Genomic DNA, 22,530 nt, shown 5'->3' with positions numbered 1-22,530 from the left:
GATTATGGAAAGGAAGAAATCGAATACCAACCACAACTACTCCATCATTGAAATAGCCTTGAGTTTTGGGTTTGTATTACAGAGCAGAATGTACTCCACTTTAAATATACATGTTTAGTAGCATGTAGTATGTTTACTGCTTGCATTGCTACATTTAGACCTCTGAAATTTATGAACTTTGAAAAGCAATACTGAGTAGAGCAAGTGGAACAGAGGGTAATTTCACTAGTGCTACATATACATGCATCTTTAAGTCAATAATTCAGTCTTTTGAGGGTATTTGAAACAGTCTGTCACCAGAGTAGGAAGTAACACATTGGTGATACAAAAGAAAGATCAGAGTCTGAATTCTTCACATTAGTTATTCTTTTTCTCGAGCAAGCTATCTGGGATCAGGGGAACGGGCTGTATAGTGTATGAAACGTAGCAGCCCCTCTCTATCTGTCCACAGTCTGATCCCACAGAGAACGTCAGCAGCTGAGCTATGGCTCTTCAGACATTTCTGGTTAGTGACACTTCTGTATCTGACAGGGCATTAACTAGGCAGGTATATTGCCTTTCAATGTGTCCACGTGGTAAAAGAATAACACCTCTAATATTCTACTAACATTTATCCTAACAGTTGCAATATAAACATTTTTCCTTACGTTTTCAAAGAGATTTGGACTTGGACAGTGCTCAATCAGTCAAGTACTTTGGCTGAGTAAAATCCAGTCCTGTTTTGGGAGTGAAAGACAACCTCTTTGTATCATCTAGGTACACACTGAAATAATTCAGTGAAACAGAACTACTTGGTGGGTCACTAGCCCTCAGCCAGCACAATTTTTGACAAAATGCATGTGACAAATGCATTTTTGTTCTGCATGAGGAATCTTCTATAGAGGTAAAGACAGCACAGTTAAAACAGTGCATCTAGCCATTTTTCAGTATTTTTATTATTTTTTTTAAAAGATACAAAGTAGGAAGCAGAGCATAAGAAAAAGTTCAGGTTAAGCCGTGGAGCCTACAACAGTAGGTCTAACAATAAATGACTATGCACTTTGAAACTTGCAACTTGTATGTTGTATGGTACACTTTCCAAACCGGACTAGACATTGTAAATTAATTTATAATTCTGTAATTCAGCTGAAATTATTATCACGGGTATATATGTTATCGTATCTGTTACTTTTTAAGTTGCTACAAATACCTTGATTTTGTGTAATATTTTGTTTTCTGTGGATATAGAAAACTTTGCTTTTAACAAACAGGTATGCAGGTTTGTCACAACATCCCATAATGGTGCTAGGGATTAACTATCATAAATCACACTGTAATTGACAGCAGCAAAAAATGATCTGGATATAAGCTATTTCATACGAGCAGCTCCTGATAAAACCAGTCACAAGCACTCAAGCATTAACTTAATATTTTTCATTGAACAGAGAGGATTACAGCTCATCAGATATTTGATTAACACATGAAATTTCACCTTCCACTTTAAAGAAGGCAGCCTTTCTGTATTGCCAATTTGAATTGCCCCAATTTATATTATCCTTTTTTCTCTTTGGCCAGGTAATGACAATGCCAGTAAAGCTCTGCTTTGATTGTCAGTGCCACTGCTGCCTGACTGACTACCTGACACCAAGTGCTGCTACAAAAAAAGTACTGAAATGTGCAGAAGACTTCAGTTGTCTTTGGCAGCTCTAATACACGCTGAGAAAAATGCTTGATGGGTTCAAGGCCATGCTAGACAAACTACCCCAGTAGCTATTCTGATGGCCCTGAAGTACTAATTTCTTCTCAGCAGAGGGGTATGCCTTTAAAGACAGAGAAATTAGCTCAGACTTCTGTTCTGAATGTAAAATTATAAAAGTATATACAAACTAAAGGCAAAAAATGTTTTTGGTCAAAATACTATGAGAGGCATAAGAGTAAAAAATGGAGTAATTGATATAGTTAATTACTGAGTGCAGCTGTCTATGATATCTGCTTGTGACTTTCTGCCTCATTTAAACATCTAAGATGATGGGTAGCAATTGATACCTTTTGGTGCTAACCTCTATGTTCTGGTGCTGAAGTTACAGGTATTTTTTTTTGGTGGAAGATGGGGTTCTCTTCCAATATTACCATATGCACTCCAGTATTTGTGAGATCTTTTTCAGCTAAGCATATAATTTACCACTAGGCCAGATTTGCTTTCGAAATTCCTTTTTGTGGTTGTTTCAGGCTCTAATAAGTTTTATGTGCATCAGATAGGAAAATGTATTCAAGTTCAAAACCAAAACAAACAACACTCTCCCCTCATCACAACAGGAAAGTGCCTGTGGAACAAATTATTGAGAGAGTAAGACCTCTGACAGTCATGACTTCATATTGATGCTGAACAAGTTTTAGTGATTCCAGATCCTCTCTGTGGAAAATAAATGACTTCAGAAAATCTGGGCTTGACCTTGGACACTTATCCTTGGGATCTGTTCTCTGAGATCAGTTTGTTTCCCTATGAATTTTAGATGAGTTGGATCAGGTCTCAGTGAAAACCGTAGAAGGTTTAATATAACTTTTGCAGGAATTAAAAAGTTGGATTCCATGAGAGCTTTATGAACAGCAAAATTAGACTTCATGTGCCATCTGCTATCAACGTTGGAAAATACCATGAGGCTCTGAAAGAGGAAACTCCCCAGGGCACAAGTGCTATGTACCTCAGCTGTGACTTAACAGAACAAAATATATCTGTATCTATATCCATGTCTATGTCTATAGATAGATGGATAGATACGTCGACAGATCTGTTGATACAGTCTCTCCTCGGTTGAAAGCATGGATGCCCTCTTGTGGTTGAGAATGCTGCTATGTCGGCTTGATTACACTGGAATCCAAGAGGTTTCAGGATTTTTTAAAAACAAATGCAAATTTAAATTTTTTGGCCTTGATTTTAAAGGCACATTACTTAGTGTGTCTGTTTCCTTTGAGAAATGAGGTGCAGTGCATAACTCCTGCATTTCTTAGCTTTATGTGTTTTGTAAGTACGGAACTCAATCACGGTTGTACTTGCTGTTGGTTTCCTATTGTACAAAGTTTTATGACTATGAGGTAGAACAGAGGTATTCAGATATCGGAAGAATTTTTAGAAGCATTAAATCAGATATAGTTCTTAAAAAATAGGGTGTGGAAACCGTCATTACACAGATACTAAATTATAACAGTCCCTAATAAAATTTTAAAGGCCCAAATTACTGTTCCAATCTTCCCATAATTGCTGAGTTTTCAAGACAAAACTCTTGTTTTCCTTTTCTAGAATGAAATGATCTTGGAATCCAAGCACACAGCATTTTTGTGGTGCTTTTTAAAACTGTGCAAAATATAAAATTTTTATACTCTAGTTCTCAGCTCATACATTGGTTTGATGGTCTCAAAGTGCACAAACCTTGTTTAAATTCATAAGTAGAATGTTGAACTTCTAACAATAGTAGCCTTAAATAACAACAACCTTCTCAAACTGCCTTCTTTCAATAGGAAATAATTGAAAAATCAGGAAAAAAAAAAGCAATGACCCATCTGATTAATTCAACAGATGGGCAACAGCCTATCTGGTTGATTCAAAAAATTATAAACAAAATTGATTACTATTGGTAATTTTAATACTTCCTTGCTGCTTATCCTTCATTTACCAAGTTTCCCTCAGGATAGAGTTATTTTCTTTTGGAGAAGATTTTTTTGCTCATATTACAAGGCAATACATTTTTAAATTGACACAAGCCAGTGGAACAGATAGAAACTTTTGATTGTTATCCACACTCTGCAGAGCCCTTCTGAGTGTGGTGTGTGAGAAATCCAGACTGAAATGGTTGCAACTGAGTATTATCTCCTCGTCTTCTCCCAAAAGACAAACTTCAGAGTGAAAGATGATTTTGGCATATTATGATTTGGTAATCAGATTGGAAATTCTTTAAAATCCCTCATACTGACAAATTCATATAAATTATGATCAGGGTTATTTTGGCCAGCAGGAAAGAGGGGGAATATCTCTCAGGTTACATGTTTAGCTCACAAAAGCAATTGTCATTCAAATCGCTGGGCTGTTCACGCTGCTAACTCACTACAGCTTCAATAGATCATCATATAAGTCAGGAATTATCTCAGATGTGATGTTTAAAGTAATAAAATTGTTCCTTAAGAGTGAATGGTAATATTGGAATCTAATAGCTCTGAGGAGTTAAACAGCTTTGTTTCATGTAGGGTGCTCTTACATAATTGAAATGGTGCTTAAAGGCAAGTTTCATTTAAGAAGCAAAAGATGCTGAGGGTTGGCAAATTATTATATTTCTATGCTTTTTTATCTGAACCCATGTGAAAAAAAATGTTCATAGTTTATAGAGTGAAATGCCCTTCCCCCTCTCTCATTATGTATTTTAATTTTTCTTGTTTAGATTTTTTGATAATTTTGTGGATGGGGTTGTATCTGGTTTTTTGGAGAAGAAAGCTTGTTGTCTAACACGTGTTTCAGTGACCTTATCAATGTATCATTTCTTTCATATCGTCATATGATCCTATATACATGTTATTCCTGAGATATAAATTTGTATCCCTGTTTCAACTTCTAATGCTATGAAATTATAAAGAAATGTACATCATTTTTGATCTATTTTGTAACATCTATGCATTTAAATAAACAAGTAAAATTATCAGTATTTACACTTGATGTTCTTTTGAGGCATCTTTTGTTGTTTCTTTCGTTGATTTGTTCCCTGAAGAAGAGGTTTTCAGGACAAATATAAACTGCATTTTAATTCAGTTTGAATATATTTATATAAATGCATATATTTTATACCTGAGCTCCATTATGTACTTGAAATACCTCTGCGTGTAACCACTTATATGGATAGGAGCCTGCGTTTTGGTATTGAGACAGAACTCTTCATCAGAATTAGTGGTCAGGGGGTGTTTTCTTACGTTCCTCTGGCCAAGAGGAATAATCTGAACTGTAAACAAAGGAGATACCATCAGAAAATCAGGGAGGTACAATGGTGAATTGGCCAAGTTCTCTTCCATGGAAGGAACCATGCTGCAGTCAGAAAAAGAGTAAGTCTTTGTTCCTGAATAACTGTTCTTCCTCCCAAGGTGGTGCCAAAGCTGTAAAAGCTAGATTTGAAAACAAAAACCAGAAACTTAAATGTAAAAGAAAAAAAGGAAGCTATATCATGAGGACAAGGAAGAACAAAGGGAGGAAGATAAGGCATTTTTAAAATGTTAAGACTTAGCATCGCAAAAGCTGTTCAAACTCAGTGTGTAAATCCTTTGTTCCCTTTGGTTTATCCTTCACAAGCTGGACACAACAAAAACTACTTTTCTTAAAATTCACCGTGACACAAAGTTATTTTATACATCATTTATAGATTCAGCTAGCAGGACACAATCTCACAGAAACTAGGAAGGAATAGAAAGAAGTGCAGATTCTTTCAGAATGCCACCATGCATTTTCTCTAGTATACTATTTTTTTGTTTAATGACATTCTATGATTTTTATCATACCTCTTTGTGATGCAGAAGTTCAAAGACATTTGGAATTAATATTATGAATAATTATGAATAAATACAGCACAAGCTGTTGGCAGTCTCTGGGCAATTGTAATAGGATTATGTCAAATACCAGTATCTCACCAACAGTATTCAGTGCTGCTAGCCTCTTCCTGATCTGAGCCCAGTATTTTTTGGACTACGACAAAAAGAACAATGGTTTTGCCTAATTTCTTATTTCTTGATGGACTTTGTTTTTTTTCTTTTTCTCTCTTCCTATCTTGCTTCTCTCCCATCTTTCTCATCACCTATGAATTGGTCTGCAGTTTTTGTAAAGTCAATGCTAAAACACATCAATCCTTTATATTATTTTTCGTTTTCTCTCTGTTGTCCTTTTGTCTGGATCTGAGAATGAAACAGAACTGATCACTGAAAATTTCCACTTAATGCCCTGTCTGAGTCTCACAGTTTTCTAACCATGGTTTCCATCAGGCCTTCACACCTTGATTTTTCACCTACAGAAACCAGAATATGAAGAAGCCGATGTGTGTGTAGCTCTCACCGTGACATGGAGAGCAGATGTAGTTGGAGTGTGTGATCTCAGGTGTGGGAGCTTGAAAGCAGTCATGGAGTCCACAGTTCAGTCAGCACGAGGTGCTCTAAGCTGTGATTTCAAGAGGAGGAATGACATCACTGTTGTCAGCAGACAGCAAGTCCACATGTTATTGTAGTACCATGGTTTGGTGTACATTTATGTTATTGCACAATGGTTATTGTCAGGCTGAGAACCTCTCATGTAAATTAGTAGATAGTGTTTTCTTTATTTTTTTGAGAAAATGTCTACCATGGCAACAGAGTATACGTCCACAGGGTGACAACCCCATATATCACAGATAGTCAATGGGGTATCCTAGCCATTTACAACCTAGGAGAGAGGCAGACAACTTCCTTCTCATGAAATCATGCAGTGCCTGAGAGCCCCATTAAACCAGGTTTTTGAATTTGACTTAATCTCTATTTCTCCAAATCCCCAGTGACTTTGACATCAGATATGTTAATTTGTTATAATTTGACTTTGTTTTTCCTGTTTGTTTTTTTTTCTTTTATGTTAGTGACACAATAAGCTGAAAGTTATTTGGTCACCCAGACAGTTTTTTCTGTCCCTTAACATATTCCTTTATGTTTGACTGGGGGACCATTATAGTAATTGCATTCCTTACACATATGACAAGCCTTTACAGAAACATCATGAAAATATTTCATGGAAAACAACATAAATAGTTCTTAACAGATAATAGAGATATGTTTTCTCAACTTGGCAGTGCTTATAGCTTTTTTTACTTCATGGGATTTGATCCTGAGCTCTAGCTCCATTGTTTTAAATCCCCTTTTCAGCTGAGGCAGGACAGGTTTATTTGATTTTGTCTGTGAAATTTAGCATTGGACTTGCTCCACTGCATTCTTTTGTTAAAAAAATTTGAAAGTATGTCTGTAAGTCCAAAACTCACTGAGGTTTTGGTCAATTTGCAGTCCATACATCTGCAGCTACAGCCTTAGAGAGCTGTTTTACAGTATTTTGTAGACACTGGCAACATTGAGGTGACAGTAGTTTCAACCAGCAAGAACCTTGAATAATGGGAGTTTTTTCACCCAGATCACATCCAAAGTGACCTTTTTAACTGGATGTATTGAAATTCACTTTATTAGCCATCACAGCATCTGAGTCTACACTTGACCATACTGTGGTACTAGAACATAGAATAGAGCACAGAGAGACATGTGCTAATATCCATGTAGAAGGTGAATAAATAATTTGCATTATTTAAGTAAGTACCATTCTGTCTTCTAAACTTTTAATATCTCTGTGTCTGTTTAGTCACTGTAGGACCCTTGGCTTGCTGCTTTATTTGGATTTTATTTTGGCAACATTTTTTCTGCATCATTCTTCAAAGGGTGTTTGTATTTCCTCCTTGTTTGCAGGATCAGATGTGTTGATAAATTATTCATACTTACTGTGATCTACCTGCCATAACAACTTCCCTCCTTCTTTCCTATTTTCATTACACAGATTTGGTTTTTACTTTTTTTTCTTTTCTCAAAATCTTCAGCTTTTTCCATAGCTGCATGAGCTTCTATTCATTCTCATTCTCTTCTCAGTAGAAAGCATACTGTTTAGTATGCTGTATACCACCAACATTTTCTATTTTCCAATGAAAAACATATGTGCCAAACATAACTGAGATGGCAGTCTGCAAAAAACAGTGTCTCCCTATCGGTGTGTTGAATGTGCACAGACATGTGGGGTTTTTTCCTATGGGCAATGCCAGAATCCTGCTGATGTATCAGCCATGGAAAAATATTTGTCACTAGCCATCTCCTGAAAGATTTTTCCCCTTGCAGGTAGTGGAAAATATTCCTCTTCTACATATCTGTTTGATTATTTTGGGTATGTCCAAAAGCAAAAATAAGCACACTGGTTTTTAGCGAATGTGTTTATTTTATCCATTATTCTAACTCCAGCGCAGTCACCTGGAGCTATATACCACAATGTAATGCCTGGGAACAGTATAACTCAGTGAGCTGAGGGCAAGGAATGCTCCAAAAGTGGCTCAGAAACAGAAGATGTCTTTGACAGTCCTAGAATACTTTTATTTCCTTGCTGAACAAGGCCGCATGGGCCCTGCAGCTGGACCTCATGATGACATTATGACATTTACATCTCCAGAGTCTGTTTCACTTCCTTCCATAAGCCATATCATCAAACTGTCACACCAAAGTAGCCTTGATGGTTGTATGACAAAGCTCCAGCTAAAGGTCTAAATGTAATTCCTATGGCAACTCAGGAATCATAGGTGGGAAACATGTTTCACTGCTGGGACAGCCTGACTGGATAATGAACAGCAGTAAAAGATCTACCTCTCCTTTGAAAATAGTGTCAAATTCCTTACCTGCTTTACTTCTCTTCTTTCCAAAGCATGAACTTACTTCATAAGACCAATGGAGTGACATACTGTTAATTAAAAAAAAAAAAAAAAAAAGATACAGTCTTTACTCAGTTTTTTATTACAGTTTCCATATTGCCATTATTTAGTCACCCAGACATGTAATTCTTCTACTCTTTTGTGGGCATAAACTCAACCTGAATTGTATCCACTCATCTTCTATTACTTGTAGCTTCTCTGAGAAAAATGAGAGGAATATTTTAGGAAAAATCGAAGCTAACTTTTTAAATTATCTTTCCTTCTATTTGTATCCATTTATTATCTTTCCATGTCAAAAAATGTTTTAACTACAGTCTGTAGTCATTGATATATGCATAGATTTTCAGCTTTTCTGTCTCTTTTCAGCTTTTTATTCCTCCCATACAAGATATTTTAATTTCTTTTTATCTTTGTTCCACTCTCTTCTTCAGGTGTTTTCCAGAGGTTTATTGTGGACAATACAGCTTTTGATGCAGGTAATTCCCCTCTCTCACAACCAGGTGAGACAAGATGACATCTTGCCCTCAAATGTCATCTCTCTTTTGTGTCATCTTTACAGTTTCTTGCTCATGCTCCGTGAATGCTGATATCATTGAACCATCTATACATTTGATAACCTTGCCCCTGCTGCTTGCAAGAGATCTTATATTTTTTCCTCTTTTTCTTCTCCTGAAATAGTATCTAAGTGTCTGTGGATGCTAATAACATCTTCACAGAGACCCATGTAATGGTACTTTCCAGGAAACTTTCCTCTTAAATACTGCCAGTTACATTCACGTACTGCTATATAGACATATAGCTATGGACTCAAACAGCAACCCTTTGAAGTCGAGAATCATGGACAGTGGGTCATCTGACCCAACCACCATGCTTTAATGGGATCATCCTAGAGCACACTGCACAGGATCATGTCCAGATAGTTCTTGAATATCTCTAGTGAGGGAGACTCCACCACCATCCCCAGGAATGCAGGACTTCATCACATGTAATAGTAACTTGGGAAGACAAGCACCATCACTCCCGACATCTGCCCTTCCTCCTTCTTTCCCCAGTTCTAAATGCTCAGCACAACACCAAACAGTATGGAATATCCCTTTGATCAGTTGGGGTCAGCCTCCCTCACTGTGTACCCTTCCAATTCCTTGTGCAGAGCCAGCTGCTCCCTGGTGGGGTGGGGTGAGAAGCAGAAAAGGCCCTGATGGTGTGTAATCACTGATCAGCAATAACAAAAACAACTATGTATTGTCAACACTGATTCCAGCACAAGTCCAAAACATACCAGCTACCACGAAGAAATTAACTATTCCAGCCAAAACCAGCACACAGACCATTTTATATCACTTTTCCTGAGTTAGAGAAGGAACTTTAAAGATAAACTGCAAGGTTTATCCTCTTCTCCAAAAGGTACATAAGCACATGACAAAGAGAGCAGGGTTACAAAAAAGAGAAAATACATCCGAAGAAGCAAAATGCCAGCTGAATGAAACTAAGCAAATGGAAAATTTAATTTTAACTTAGAGTCTTCAGAAATTTCTACTTTAGCACATGCTGTTTATTCAAGTTTCTGTGCGATGAAGATGTCATACTGTGGAGCTCACTTTAAATATTTTTGTTTCTGACATCTGCATTTACAGAAGAAATGGAGCTGATAAAAGTCTTTAAACTGAAAAGGGCTTTTAGTCCTTTTTAAAGTAAAAAAGTAAAAAAGTATTTTATTAAAGTATTCCTATTTAAAAGTAAAATATCGGATTTGGATAAAAAATTAACTTCACTAGGGACCTTTATTTTCTAAAGGTAAATAGTGTTGTTTATTTACCTGGTGGTATCAGAAATTAGTTTCTCTCCCTCTAACTTCCTACAATTTTACTTTATATATTCAACATATTTTCTCCAATTACATTTTAATTATCACTTTTAAAATATTTTCTTCTGCTTGAACTAGTGTTATGGTATATCCTTGTCAATATTAAGACAGTCTTTTGGAGTCTTCGCCAACCAGAAAATACTGGTTCTTCAAAGTGCAATAAATTTTTTTACTATTTATTTTCATATAAATTATGTGCTTTCAAAACAAGATTAATTAAATTAGTTTTAAGTAGTAGTTCAGAATGCTGTTTATATGATATGTATTTTCAAAATTTCTCACCATTCTATTAATAAAAATCTTATGCTTTCTCATAAAGAGTGAGAGGTATTGAAACACTAGTCCATGCACCATGTACTAGAACACCAGGGTAAAAAGGTAAAATTCCCAAAAGTCACTTGTTTCTTTAAAGAGCTGCTTAGACAGAATGTAAGTACCTAAACCCAAGAAAGTGTTTAACAATCCTTTCTTTCTACCAACAATGTCAGCACATGCACAGAAGCAGAGCATGTTCACCTGTTTTCACGGGTGAAAGGAAAACTGAATTTTGACATCCCAAGTATTTAGGGCTAGAGCCTTCTTCCCAGGAAGAAACAGAGGGCTCAGAAGAGATCCAGAGCCCTTTTGCTGGCTAAGAAGAGAAAAAGAGGTTAAAATTGTGGCAGCAAGTGCTGCTTCTATAAATCTTCAGGTGTTTTCATACAGGCTATTACTTGTTAGATAACCCATATGCGAAGTAGGAGCCTCAGAGTTACTTTCATACTTGTCTGGAGGGGATTCACATTTTCAGTAGACTCCCAAATAAAGAATTGTACTTGTGCTGAAGAGCACTGTTAAAAGGAAGGTAGGCAAGCAACAAGGAGCCACTGCTGCATAGCCAGGTGTGCAAGAGTCATGCAAGAGGCCCAAGGGAAAACAAAAGTGGTGGATTGGACACCTAACTAGAAGAGCTACAAATCTTAACCCCTGCTCTCAGGACTGTGGCTGTTGTAGACAGTGATTTTGGCATGGAAAATGTCAAACATTATGTATTTATTTTTAAACATAGAATGTAAATTGCATCCTTTCAAAGGACACAGACTAAAACCCACCACCTGCTATGGAATAGTATGTGTCTTACCCGAGGGGACGGCTATCACTTTATCTCTAAACCTTACACAGGCTGGGCAAGTCCCCTAAAGAACTAGGTAGAAGCCAACTTGAAGTGTATGTTCACCTTATCAGGTGAATATGCAGAAAAAATTCAAACCAGACATAAATCTTTTTAAACATCATGACTGTGCTCTCTTTGGTGTTTTCTAAATTTAAAGTGAAGGAAAGCCTTATCAGACAATCATAGGTCTTACCCTACATACAGGGTGAGGGAAGGAGGGAAGTGAGCTCCATAGTGCTAGGGTCACAGAAGGCCAGATTTTGTTACTTTTATTGCAATGGTGTAGTTGAAAGGGTTACTGACTGTATTTAATGGAATTAATGGCAAAGTAAGATAATACAATGCTAGACAAAACAAAGACTGTGCTATTTATCTGTGCATGTAAAAGTATAAGCAGATCTGCACATATTCCTAAGCTTTCACATTTTTCATCCATGAAAAGTTTGGCAAACCTTAGCATTACTACAAGGAGTATATATCAATCCATAGAATTTACTTCATGATTTTTTTTCCCCTGCACCTTAGCCAAGCCTCACCATGTGTGTGCACTAGAAACCCTTGACAAAAGCCAGCTGAGGGCTGAAATGTTGGGAATTTGCCCTCTTCACCTTTATGAATAAATCTTTCTTTAAAAGCAAGGGAAAAATCCTCTTGGCTTGGAATATCTCACCATGCTGACTGTGCACAAACCAAGGCTGGAATAATCATGCATTATTGTGATTTGTTTTTGTATTGCCTCCTTGTCGTGTTTTAAAAAAAGAACACAAGTATTATAATTTCTTATTACTTTGTACCAGGTGCTTGCCAGATAGTTAAGGAGGGCCAGCTGTTAACTTTCAGGAGATGCCAGTGGAAGAAGTGATAAACATTTTTTAACCAATGCATTCAGAAACCTGTAACATTCCTGCAAGTAGAACAGCCTGTTCTTGCCCCAAGAAGGAGCACTAGGAAAGAATTGAATGCAGCTTTAGCTGTCTTTTTAGAGAAGAGAAGAAAGGCAGCGAAACATGCACTATGCGATGAGCTAATTCTTTGTGAACCACCAGTGAGTGTTCTGCAAGCAACACTTTCAGAACCGTTTCTGTAAATGATGCCAAATGAAAGCATGGTCTGATAAACCCAAAGAAAATAGTTTTGTCTGTTTCTACCTACCCATAAGCTGTGCAATGAAAGCACTGATGGTAGTTTCATTGCTACTCTTGGCACCTAGGTTTATGAAAGCTGTAGATACATGAAGAGAGTTTAGAGCGAAAAGAACCTGCCATGAGAAAATCTATGCGCAAGTCCTGTCAGTGTTGTTATTAAAGCAACTATTGCAACAGGATGATTTTGATTTTCCTGCAGTTAAAACACAAATTCTCTTATTTGCCACTTAATTTATAGCATCAGCTAAGTTTTCTCCAGTTAGTGCAGATGCTTTAATAACCAGAGGTGTTCTTTCTTGTTCTATCCCATCCTTTAAATTAAATGGTTTTCAATTAAACTCAACTCCATAGATCTGATCTGGCATTATCCCAGACAGGAAAGTTCGCCAGTAACTCCAGCGGAAGTTGGTTCAGCTCTGCACAACTGTGTGTGCCATGGAAGCACTGCAGGATTCTCCCTTTCCCGTCATGTCATGCCACTGTGGCTGGGGTCTGTAAAAGCTGATCAGATGACAGAACATGGACGGAGAAGGCCACATCTTCATTAACAAAACACAGGTGATATCTGAGGAGGTCCAGAGCAAGGCTGCGTCTTTCTGCAATATAGTCACAAAGTAACTTTTGCACAGTCTAACACCCTGACTCTTCTTCTCTCCTCTTCAGTAGAAAAAGTAGTGGGTTAGGGATCTCACAAGACAACAGCTCATGACTTTTGCTTCTTTAGGTTTAAGATCCCCTAGCAAGATCCTAGTACTCTTTTGCTCCTGGTACTTGGATTCTTTCTTTTCCTGTACAAACTGCCACTTCGAATGACCTAAAATGTTCCTACAGAAATGACCAGCTTTCAGGTCTAAGTCATCCACGAAGCTGACCTTTTCTGACATTTTGAAGAAGGTGAAAAATTTCCCTGTTTATATCCAACAGCAAAACCAACACCCGCCACCAGAATTAATCATTAGGCAAAACTGAAGTTCTTGAAAACTATGTTATACAAAAAGTCAGAGTCTAAACCCTGAGGAAACAATTCTGTTAAGGGGGTAATTGAAGAAAGAAACAGTTGCTCTCTACTGAACTGTAGGAGACAAAGACATGCTAGAAGAGATGGGATCCAAACTAAATTCTTTCTTGTGCTCTCTCTCTTCCTTCTAGGCATAGCCATGGGATGGCAACTTTGTTCACTTAAAAAATCAAATCTGTATCAGTCATTTCTCCTTGACTTAGGAGGTGAGCCGACTGTGGGTATAGTAAATGACATAATGGCAATATTAATAGCTGAAATAGTTTTCGAAGAAGCCTGTTCATTAGGAAAATGACAGAAAAACACCCAAACAAACTAGCTTACATGCAATTGGATAAATAACTTACACAGATAAAGAGGGAAGAAATTACAGATCCTAGCATCTGACCAGTCTCATTCTTGACATGGGCCACTGAAAATTAGACAGACAAAGCTATACCAAATAACCTTCAGATCAGATTTTTTCCTGACTAGTGTCCTGCTCCTTCTGCAAGATAGAAGCATCTTTTTGAGATGTGCATCTTTTGAGAAGAGAAATTAGTTATTAGAAGGAACAATACTGTTCATATCTTTTGAATCAGTTTGGAGACTGCACGTGTATAGGCTCAGATGTATTTCAAAAACTCAGATGCCACTTCCTTTAGCAAGTAGCTTCCCTTTATATTTCAGAAACTTAAAATCTGCACCCACCTGAACTGTGCTCCTAGACTTTATATATTCTAAAAAGGAGAAAGTAAGATTCTACTGATTTTTTTTCTATGATTCTCTAACTTGCTCCCTGAACAAGAAGGTGATTTTAAAGGTAAAAGAAAATATATAAATCTGACTGAATATAACGATCAGAACTTAAGGAAGAAATAAAAGAAATACGGTTTGGGAACTGTTTGCACATCGATGGATTTTTTTTTAAAAAAGTGAATCTGGTAGATCAATAAGACTAAGGAGAAGCAAGGATATAACCACAGGATTTGATCAACGAAGCAGTATGAGAATGAAGCAGACATATAGCCAGGAAGCCAAGAGAAAGCAGAAATCAGAGAAAGTGAGAGAAGGAGGAATTGCAGAAAAAGTAAGAGGCAGAATAAACACAAAGATGATAGAAACCAGCACATTAGATTTAACTAGTGTGACAGTTAAAAGAAACCTCTAACTTAGATTATCTGCTGGCAAGGATAAACCATATTTGGTAAAATAATTTTTAATCCCTGTAACTTGTAATTCTATGGCCCATTTTTACATAACAAAATAAACTTTCTCTCACATTTGATATCACTGTCATTAGGACTGTTATTTCAGCTTTTCATTTTGAAAAACATTCAGTCCTCTAATAGCCAGTCAAGGAGAAAAGATTTATTTTATTCTTTTTCTTTTTTTTTTTAAGGTGATCTTAGAAGCCAAACTGTAGGAAAGAAAAGTGCAGCAGAATAGTTCCAATATAGAACACTTTTTCCAAATACAGTGAAGGTATAAGCCAAGTCGGTCACATGAAGCACATGACAGTACTGAACAAAAGTAAAAAGTTTTATACTGTTGAGACTGGTCCTACCTTGGCTGGGATCAGTTCTAACTTCTACTGTATGATAACTCTTCTAAGAATGAGAAAAAAATCTAAGGGTAAAATCAAGACAACGTAAGACTGAAATGCGTAGTCACTCCCCCAGGGGCAAAGGACAAGGCATGGCCTCAGCTTTCTTTAACATGCATGTTAGACAACACGTATTGCTGCTTAATTTCATCTTTAAGACATCTCACCTCTTTCCCGGGCAGTTGGCTTGCCCTCTAAACCCAACTCCTGCTAAAAGGAATATAAGAGAATTGTGGCACTGTCATTTCACATTTTTACCATCTTATATCACTCTCTGCTTACTGATATTCTTGCTGTCCTGCTGCAGAATTAAGTGCCAGCCTGTAATTCTGGTGGCTGAGGCTATTCAGCATCTTGGTCAAGCCTCATACACTCATTTTCTCTTCTACAGGAAGCAGTTACCATTCATTCCCATAGCTAGCATATTGCCTCAAGTACCCATGTGTCCTGCCACTGGTCCTGACTGATTCTGCCCTGCCTCACTCACATGCATGGAGCATGCCTCATCCCTGACTCACTGCTGAAAAATAAAGTACTTCAACTAACCCAATCCACCTTTTTTTTTCTAGTCTGGGCTATCTTGCTCATCCCAGTACTTCTCATCATTATCTTGTAACATTTTATATTTCTTACCTGTTTATCAGTACTGGAGTGTTCTTTGTCACTGTCTTTGGTAGGACAAAGAGACCTCTTATGGCCAACCATCACAAACTGAGAATTACAAATAGGAACAAGTTCCAGATTTTATTCAATATTGTATATGAATTACAGCAATTTACTGTCAAATGAGTTTTATTGAGGAGATGATTCATTCTCTCAAGCACTATTTCAATCAATCAATCAATCCATCAATCCTTATTTTGGAAAACAAAATATGGGTCAAACTTGAACTTTCAGATGTTTAGCCTATCAAGGAATATTTTCAGGGAAGGAGGAAAAGTCATAATCCTCCAGTCTCACCATATGGTGTTCCTGTGCTTTATTTGAAGCAGAGGGGAGAAGCTGACAGCTTTGTCATCAATATTATAGTGAAATTCAGACATGGTCTGCTACCTATAACTTTCCCTCCACTGTCTACATTCGTGTATAGAAAAGGGAAAGGGATATGATCTATTTTTTTATAGACAGAAAGAGCTATATTTAGAAAGGGGAGAGTTAGTGCCTGTAAACCACAGCAACCTGAATTCAGTCAATAAATTAAAAAAAAACAGGTTCAAATTTTTTGAGGAACTGTTGGAATGAGAAGGAGAGAGGCATAATGTTGGATAAGGGGATATGGAAACATTTGAAACAAGGATCAATAAAAATCTGAGTGGCATATATCTTTTTTTATATACATATACTGTTTTTAAACAAAAGAACTATTTATTAAATGGCTTTAATTTGAAAGGTTTCACCACATAATGAGCCTTCCTGTTCTCAGCGTAATGAGGGGTATCTTGAAGATCATGTGAAAATCAGCATGACTAAACAAAGGCAATTTTACCACCCACTCTTCTTCCTTAAAACAAAGTGTTCTAGACAACAATGTGTAAATTCATGGGATGGAGTACTACAGCTGTCATCATATCAATTCAGACAGTATATGAATTATCTTTGCAGAAGCTGTGTTAGCCAAGATATGTGTTATATGTTTTTTATTGCTGTTTAATTGTATGATATTTGTGTTGGACTAACAACAGTTTGAGATTATGCAATGTATCTTACTTTTTGCTACTCCTGCAGTGTTAACAATGGAGTTTCTTCAAACTATGTCATTGTACTTGTGTAATTTTCAAATTTCACTAGTTTAAATTTCCTCTCATTATTTATTAACATATCTTAAAATCAGGTATTGTAAAATCCTATAAAACAGCAGACTGTGAAAAACGTAATACTTATTCTATAAATACAATGTCATTCTTCCTGATATAAACACAGAATTTTTGTTAACATGGCAGAAGAGTGAAGACCTATGAGAGTAACTTTGACAGTATGGCTTGAAATTCCCTGCCAGCACCTTATAGTACTAATTTGTCTGTTGGCCCTCTGTGAAAGCCTGGGTGATCCTTCTGACAGATACAGTCAAACAGCAACCCTTTGAAGTTGAGAGTCACAGAACTGATAAGGTTGGAATGGACCACAGTGGGTCATTTGCTTCAACCTCCTAGCCCAAGCAGGGTCATCCTAGAGTATATTGCACAGGATTGGTATCCAGATAGTTCTTGAATATCTCCAGTGAGGGAAACTCCACAACCTCTCTGGACCACCCGTTCCAGTGCATGGTCACGTGCACATGAAAAAGTTCTTCCTCATGTTCAGGTGGAACTTCCTGTGCATCAGTTTCTGCCCAATGCCTCTTTTCCTATTGCTTGGCACCACCAAAGAGAGCCTGACTCCATTCCATTGACAACGTCCCTTCAGACACTTGTACACATTGATGAGGTCCCCTCTCAGTCATCTCTTTTCAAGGCTGAATAGGCCCAACTCTCTCAACCTTACCTTGTAAGAGAGATGCTTCAGTCCCTTAATCATCCTTGTTGCTCTCTGCTGGACTCACTCCAGGAGCTCCATGTCTCTCCTGTACTGTGAAGTCCAGAACTGGATACCCCAGATGTGGCCTCACCAGGGATGAACAGAGGGGCAGGATCACCTCCCTCGACCTGCTGACCATGCTCTTCTTAATGCACCCCAGGATATCACAAGTGCACACTGCTGGCTCATGGACAGCTTGTTGTCCACCAGGACCCCCAGTTCCTTCTCTGCAGAGCTGCTTTCCAGCAGATTAGCCCCCAACCTGTGCTGGTGCCTGCGGTTATTCCTCCCCAGGTGCAGGACCCTGCATTTCCCTCTGTTGAATTTATGACTGTTCCTCTCTGCCCATCTCTCCAACCTGCCAGGGTCCTTCTACCCTGCAGAAGACAGAACAGCCACAACCTGTTAGCACACGGGAACTGTTGCTTCCCCTGTCTGCCCTGTAACACTGCTAGTTGGCATGTTGTCTATCACACACCAAGGGCCATATGTGAGGGAAAACACAAAGCTGTGGCATTCTTTAAGAGGGCAGTGTGGTCTTCTTGAAGGAGCAGGACCTTGGCTCTAACTCCCTTCTGCAGCATGGAGGCACATTGAGGTTGGCACTGAGAAAATATAGGGAGTGTAAGAGAGTGTAATGGTTACTGCTGCTTACTGCTAGACCTACCTACGTGCCTGCATGAGATGGAATTTTCCGTTTGTTTCTCTCCTCTCTTCTCACATAATTTAGGAATTGCTGCTGGAATATTTCATGTCCTTGGACTCTTGACCCTGTGCCCCTGGGGACCCATTAAACTAGTTGACCAAAAGGGCTTAGCTGTATTGAGTATGGGCATTTTTTATGCAGCATTTTTAACTTCCTGCCTATAAGAATTTACGGCCTTAGTTTCAGTCAGTTAAGGAGGTGTATGGGGAGTGTGAAACAGCTAGTACTGGGTGAAAAACTGAAGTGTCCATTGAGAAAAGAATCATAGAATCATTAAGGTTGGAAAAGACCTCTAAGATCATTGCTGTAATACAATGGCAGAACCACCATGTTACTGCTAAACCACGTCCCCAAGAAATGCTGCCGTAAGACGTAAGAGGCCAATCCTAGAACATTAAGGAACAGAAGTGCTTACTCAGGATCCAAACTGCTTTAGAAGGCAGGCTAAATGAAACCCTTACTGATCACATTCCATCTGACTAGTTATGAGACCTTTGGGACAAAATGAAAGCAATGATACTTCTTTCTGTGACATCAGTTTTTCGTGCTAAAGCTTATCCTGAAAGTTTGCTCTCATGGTTACTTGTTAGGTGAGTAGTTTGATGAAGCCACAAGGGATGGAACAAGGAAATCACTCTAAGGGCATCACATAGGGACACTTTAGCATCTGGTCAGCTCTATCAAGAGCTCTATCTGAGCACATCTGGATTTCTAGGAAAAATGTGCTGTACCATAGCAGTTACTGTAGGAGTCTGAAGCTGCATGTTTTTGGAATATCTCTTAAAGTGTTTCATTTTTTGCGGATCAGCTGCAGGCACAGAGAAAGCTTGAACCTGAGGTGCTCTGAAGGAAGAGTTTGAAAACCATGAGTAAGTTCAAAGCAAGTCCCCTACTGAGAAATGCAAAGAGATGTTTATTTTCAAAGGAATATAACAGTTGGTTTCAAAACAAGCTTGTATTTCCAACCAAGTTATTTGTACGAAAAATGTATGAAAATATTGGAATGAAGTGCCGTCACAAGAATGTAGGGTGAAGTTAACAGCAGCAAGGTTGTCATTATGAAAAATTCTGGGATTCAGTCTCCCTTGCCAAAACATACATAAATATATATAATGCTGTTAATGAGACACATATGTCTATCATCAGACAGTATAATTATGTCTGAGAATTATTATGAAAGCTCAATAGGTGTTAATTGAACATTTCCTTTTTATTTTTTTTTTTTAACTGGCCCCTCTCCTTGTAGCCAAGTTTATTAGCTCGTTGGCAATTGCCTTGTACCCTCACCACAAGACTGGAGAGAATTCCAGGGAATCAAGAGATGGAAGAGGCCCAGCAGTCCCATCATGTAACTCCATTTGTAGTGCTGAATAGAAGACAACATCTTTTAATAATACTCCAGCACCTCTGTTTGAGATCATACTATTAATCTGTAGCTGTTTCAATCCCTGGAGCTGGCAGAAACATGATGTTCATTAAAAGTGAAAAAACTTTCCAACAACTGAAAAAACTCTATCTTTCATGTAGGGACAGGAAACCATCAGTGGAATCAAACCTCCTGTGGCATTGAGCTAACTGCATCTCATTACAGAGGCATTAGTGAAGAGTGTACAGCCACATTTTTATGGCTTAACAGGTAGAAAAGCAGAAATTAGTACAATTAATAGGCTTTTTGGAACAGACAGTGACCATTCCTGAGGGACAAAGTCTTTTGATCTCAGATTCATGTTACTACTTTCTTTCAGAAGACATTGAATGTGTTTGATACCAAATTCCTGGAACTTCTCAGGTATCACTCAAAACTTCTAAAGGAATGTTGTGTTGTTATTTTCTCTGCTAACCTAGAAGCAAAATATGACCCAAACTATTTCAGTAGGAAAACTTATGTTTCTGCATAAAAATAATACTGCCTTTGCTCCTGTATGCAATGTTTTAGGGAACTATTTTGTTACAGAATACACACATTAAGTATATTTTCATATGTGTACAAAATATTAGTACATGTTTTTCAGTGATTGATTTAGAGACTTTTATTCAAAAACAAAATCCAAAATAAATGAATATATTGACTATTTTTATAAAGGTTCAAATCAGTAAAAATAGCCTTTTTTAACTCCATAAGTCAGAAAAAAATTATTATTACTGGAATAAACAACTTGACTCTAAATATAAAAGTTATAAATTCTCAAGACTTTTCTGGTTGATATTTAATCTGAGTGGATCATGTGAACAGATCAGTCCTTTCCAAAACACCGGATCAGGATATGGTTTTAGTAAGAGATACCTGTGTCACTTCTCAGTATCCTTGCTTTGTGTATGATGACTGGCTTCAAAGCCTAGTCCCTGTCCCTGCCTGAAGAAAGATTAAAACCTCAACTCTAGGATGCTGCAATAACCCAAGGACTTAGTGCAAGGCTCTACCACAACCTTGGTGAAGCTGCTCCACTTTGCAGAAATAATTCTTTTAAGTAAAGGTTCCCTGTCTACCCTTTTCAGAGGGTCCCTGAACTCATGGGACATTCATTTTCACTTTTTCATGCCTTTTCTCCTTCAACATAAAATTAAATATTTGACGAGAACTACAAACTAAAGTGATACAGAGATAATCCTGGAGTATACCAAAACCTGGCTGTTTATAGAGTGTGAAAAAATTTCTGGTGAAGGAGGGATGAAAAGTGTTAAAAGCACCAGAGCCTTGATGACTGGCCTGTCAAGTGAACTGGGAATTATTCTTTCAGATATCTTGGGAATGTATGGGAAGGGGGGACATGGGAAGTGTTGATGAGGATGGTCATCTGCCAAATCAAACTGTATTACGAGAAAAGTGGAGGAATGCATGTTTTATGAGCCCTGAAGGAGTTAACCTATGAGACAGGAGCTCCTGTTTACTGCTGTCAGATTTCAGGCAGATATGCACATACCAAGTAAAAAGGTTTTGGTACCATAGCAACATTAGCAATGGAAATATAGGCTCCAAAAGAACTAAGTTTTGATATTCCTAGGTTTGTGATTGTCAGTGTTTACTTGAAACAAATTTTTTTCTAGAATTTGGATGCTTAAGTAGCCATTTCATGTCTAATGTCATATAGCATTTAACAGGCAGCCAAAAGACTGTAATTTGAGGAGAAAACAAACTTTTTTTCCCAGTAGTTTTACCTGAGCTAATCCCGTTTTGTCCTGATCCAAAATGACAGGATCAATACAGTTCTGGTTTTATACTCATTGAAGACCTGGATTTTACTTGTTGATTTTATGCAGTTTTCACTGAAATTGCTTGAAAGCTTTCTGAAAAAATGTCTCTACAGAACACAGATACCTCTTAAGAAAACTCACCACAGAGCTAATTGAACAAGATGAACAAACTAATCTCAAATCCTTTGGGATTAGGGATTTTAATGTAAACATCCAGGGAGAATGTGAATATATTTTTTGATGTTTTTTATTTCCAGCTAGTCACATTGCTGTAATACAATGGCATAACCGCCTTTTCTTAAAACAAGCTGTGGTCTTAAATACAGGGAATTATGGCAGAAAGAATCCTATATGGGTTTCATCAGATGAAGAACTTAAGTACCTGAAGGCTAGCTTGAAAAGCTCTCTTAGCTTTGCAAGTCTTTCAATCTCTCAGAGTTTCCACCAAATATTATTTGTTTTTCACCTTCCTTCTCACTTCATATTTAACCTTGAAGATTTGTAAATATTACCCCCAGGTAACTTTATTATAATACTTGCACAAATGAAATGAGAAGTGTGACAAAGGCTCTTGATGAAGGCTACCCGGATGAAGCATTTTGCTTTCTCCAGCTTTAATATGCTCTTATGGAAACCAGGAAAGGAGAGTTCTTTTTTGGAGCTGACAACACTGTGTGACATCTCTCTATTTATGAAAATTATACCCTTTCTCCTTCTTTAGGTTTTTTTTTTTCTTCTTCCCTCAGATAAGAGCTATGGATTTAGCAGCTTTGCTGCTTTGCTTTTTGAATCTTCAGTTTTCTACAGTACATCCATTACTTTCCTGTTTATTTGGCTCTGTCACAGCACTCCACCTCTAGTTACAGAGACAGAAAA

This window comes from Chiroxiphia lanceolata, chromosome 1 (genome assembly GCF_009829145.1).
Source record: "Chiroxiphia lanceolata isolate bChiLan1 chromosome 1, bChiLan1.pri, whole genome shotgun sequence".
Classification (NCBI taxonomy): domain Eukaryota; kingdom Metazoa; phylum Chordata; class Aves; order Passeriformes; family Pipridae; genus Chiroxiphia; species Chiroxiphia lanceolata.
Note: the sequence above shows the minus strand (reverse complement) of the source record.